The sequence below is a fragment of the Boleophthalmus pectinirostris genome, unplaced genomic scaffold, assembly GCF_026225935.1.
Source record: "Boleophthalmus pectinirostris isolate CB_2022bp ecotype Guang Dong unplaced genomic scaffold, ASM2622593v1 HiC_scaffold_10, whole genome shotgun sequence".
NCBI classification, from domain to species: Eukaryota; Metazoa; Chordata; class Actinopteri; order Gobiiformes; family Gobiidae; genus Boleophthalmus; species Boleophthalmus pectinirostris.
Genome location: NW_026570971.1, coordinates 1,040,767 through 1,044,717, shown reverse-complemented (window position 1 = coordinate 1,044,717; position 3,951 = coordinate 1,040,767). Strand labels below are relative to the sequence as shown.

Here is a 3,951-nt window from a genome sequence, read left to right as displayed (position 1 = left end):
AGAGACGAGAGACGAGAGCGGCACCGACGAGACAAGACGAGAGACGGAGAGACGAGAGCGGGCACCGACAAGAGACGACGAGAGCGGGCAGACGAGAGACGAACGACCGACAAGAGACGAGACGCGAGGCACCGAGACAAGAGACGGGCAGAGACGAGAGCGGGCACCGGACAAGACAAGACGAGAGCGGGCACCGGGACAAGAGACGAGAGACGAGAGCGGGCACCGGGACAAGAGACGAGACACGGGACCGAGACGAGAGAAGCAGAACGAGACGAGGCACCGGGACAAGAGACGAGAGACCGAGAGCGAGAGCACGGGACCAGAAAGAGACGACGAGCGGGCATCGGAGACGAAGCGAACGAGAGACGAGAGCGGCACGAGAGCGGGCACCGGGACAAGAGAGACGAGAGCGGGCACCGGACAGAGACGAGAGCGGGCACCGGGAGAGCGAGAGACGGGCGGCACCGGAAAGAGGACGAGAGACGAGAGCGGGCACCGGGACAAGAGACGAGAGACAGAGACGACGAGATGGGCACCGGGACAAGAGAACGAAGAGCGGGCACTGGAAGGACGGACGAGAGCGGGCACCGGGACAAGAGACGAGAGACGAGAGTGGGCACCGGGACGAGAGACGAGAGACGAGAGCGGGCACCGGGACAAGAGACGAGAGCGGGCACCGAGGACAGAGTGGGCACCGAGACAAGAGAGAGAGCGGGCACCGGGACGAGAGACGAGAGCGGGCACCGGGATGAGAGACGAGAGCGGGCACCGGGACAAGAGTGGGCACAGAGACATGTCACACACAACATTTAGTCCAGACGTGTCAAACTCATTTTGTTCCGGGTCGTGTCTGGATCAGAAAACTCATGTCATATAAACCCCAAAAATAACAATAAGTTCAAATATTTGTGCAGAGAAACACAAATCTATTACACAAATCTTTTTGAATTGATGAACTCTTTCTTTTACTAAATATTATAATATTATGAACAACCTGAAACTTTAAGAAAAATACAATTTCAACACAAAGTTTGAACATGAACTTGTCTGTAAACAGGAATAAGTCCATTTTTGTAATAAAATTCTGCACTCGGCTCCACTTTTCTCATGTTGGACATTTTTCTTTTGAGGGTCTCGTCAAAACCATCGTCTTGTTCAGTTTAGACAGAAACTCTACAGTGGAGTTTATTCAACTTTTCCACTCTGGAGGTTTCAGATTTTTGTGTTTTTAATCCCCAAAAACTCCGTCACCGTCTGAACCACGGGTGTCAAACACACCTCCAACACCTTTAATCTGTCCCTCGGCTGATTTTCTACTCAAATATTTTAATTCTATTTTTTTATTAAAATCTTGTTAATTTTCTGTGGTGTTTATCACAGCAGCGTCTCCAGCGTCTCTGTACGTGGCCCCTCCCACCAGAGCAGCACAAAATGAAGACTTGTCTCTTTCCAAACGTCTTAAAGGACGATGTTTTGACTGTTTGACCGTGACCCCTCATCAGAAAAATGTCCAACATGAGAAAAGTGGAGCCGAGTGCAGGATTTTACAACAAAAATGGACTTATTCTGTTTACAGCAAGTTCATGTTCAAACTTTGTGTTGAAATTGTATTTTTTCTTAAAGTTTCAGGTTGTTCATAATATTATAATATTTTGTAAAAGAAAGAGTTCATCAATTAAAAAAGATTTCTGTAATAGATTTGTGTTTCTCTGCACAAATATTTGAACTTATTGTTATTTTTGTTTATATGACATGAGTTTTCTGATCCGGAAACGACCCGAACAAAATGAGTTTGACTCTCCTGGTCTAAACTAAAAACACTTCCCATCAAATATTTTGTGGTTTTTACCCACAAACGTTCTGGTGTCACTGTGAGCGGAGTCGCCTCTCCACAGATCTGACCTGGGACTCAGTCTGGTTTGGTCTCCATGGAGATAAAAAGGTATTTGACTCAGAAAATGGAGGAGAAAAGAACTGGACAGAGCCTCTACCAGAAAAGTTACACAATGCAGCTTTACATTTATATTTGTGAGTTTTTGTTTCACAGACACAGAAATCTGAACCAGAAACCAGCTCCAAACTCTTTTACTCAGAGAAACTCCAACAGAAACTCTTTGGTCCAGTTGGAGTTTGTTCTCTTCACGTGTCAGACTCTCGCAGGTTTAACACGAGTTTCTGTGTAAACGTCTTTTTTGTTTGCGTTTTGTTTTTCACAAACAGATTCTTTTTTTTAGATCTAAATGAACCTTTTCCATTAAACAGAACAGGAACGAACAAAAGACACATCAGAGACACGAGGAGAAGAGAAGAGAAGAGAAAGAGAGAGAGAGAGAGAGGATCAAGAAAGAGAGAGGGAAGCAATAAAACAGGATGAGAGAAGGAGAGAGAGAGAGAGAGAGGAGGTAAACGAAGAAAAAAGAGAGAGAGAGAGAGAGAGAGAGAAAGAGAGGAGAGAGAGGAGAGAGAGAGGAGAGAGGGATGAGCAGGGACAGAGAGAATCAGAAAACAGACGAGTAAAATAATCATAAAAAATAAAAGAATTAACACAGATGATAATTTATACAATTAATCTGGTAAATATATGAACATTTGTGAATGAAAGATTGTGTGTGTTTGTTTTGTTGTGTGTGTTTGTGTGTGTGTGTTTGTTTGTGTGTGTGTGTGTTTGTGTGTGTGTTTGTGTGTGTTTGTGTGTGTGTTTGTGTGTGTGTTTGTTGTTGTGTTCATGATTGTGGTTTTGTTTTGTTTTTGTTGTGTGTGTTTGTGTGTGTGTGTTTGTGTGTGTGTTTGTTGTTGTGTGTGTGTGTGTTTGTGTAAGGGTTGATTGATTGATTGATGATTACATTTATACAGCACTTTTCAAGATCTCAAAGCTCTTTACACTTCATTATTCAGTCTCTCCACACTCTGTGGTGTAAACTGCTACTGTAGACAGCGCCCTGGGCAGCTTGACGGAAGTGGGTGCCAATTCTGCCCATCGGTCCCTCTGGCCACCACCATCACTCACACACACACACACCACCACTCCATACAGCAATGTGGGTGAAGTGTCTTCCTAAACACAAAAAGTTTTTTTGCCCTGGGCTCTGTGGCTCCGGCCCAAGTCTCCTCCAGTCAGACCAGGACCGTGCTGCTGGCTGTTGTTGTGTTTGTGTTTGTGTTTCAGTTTGTGTGTTTTGTGTTTCCAAGTTAGTGTTAGTGGTTGTGTGTTCTGTGTTGTTGTGTTTGTGTTGTTTGTTGTTGTTTTGTTGTGTTGTTTGTGTTTGTTTGTTGTTGTGTTTGTGTATTGTTGTGTTGTTGTGTTTTTTGTTGTTGTGTTTTGTTGTTTGTGTGTCTTGTTGTGTTTTGTTTGTTGTTTGTTGTTGTTTTGTTGTGTTGTTGTTGTTGTTGTTGTTGTTTGTTGTGTTGTTGTGTGTTGTGTTGTTGTGTTGTTGTTGTTTGTTGTTGTGTTGTTGTGTTTTGTTGTTGTGTTGTTGTTTGTTTGTTGTTGTGTTTGTTGTTGTGTTTGTGTTTGTTGTGTTGTGTTGTTGTGTTGTGTTGTTGTGTTTGTTGTTGTGTTTGTTGTTTGTTTGTTGTTGTGTTTGTGTGTTGTTGGTTTGTTGTTTGTGTTGTTTGTTTTGTTGTTGTGTTTGTGTTTGTTGTTGTGTTTGTTGTTGTGTTTGTGTGTTTTGTGTTTGTTGTTGTGGTTGTTGTGTTTGTTGTTGTGTTTGTTGTTGTGTTTGTTGTTGTGTTTGTTGTGTGTGTTTTGTTGTTGTTTTTGTTGTGTGTTGTGTGTGTTGTTGTGTTTTGTGTTTTGTTGTGTTTGTTGTGTGTTGTGTGTTTTGTGTTTGTTTGTGTGTTTTGTTGTTGTGTTGTTGTTGTGTTTTGTGTTGTGTTGTTGTGTTTGTTGTTGTGTTTGTTGTTGTGTTTGTTGTTGTCTGTTTGTGTTTGTTGTTGTGTTTGTTGTTG

General features: G+C 42.9%; 1 protein-coding gene across 1 annotated transcript in view; it reads right to left on the bottom strand.

Annotated features, from left to right (window-relative positions):
• The window catches only part of map4k5 (mitogen-activated protein kinase kinase kinase kinase 5), an 89,096-nt gene that overhangs the window by 5,950 nt on the left and 79,195 nt on the right, over nt 1–3,951 (bottom strand). The gene's annotated exons all lie outside the window — the stretch shown is intronic.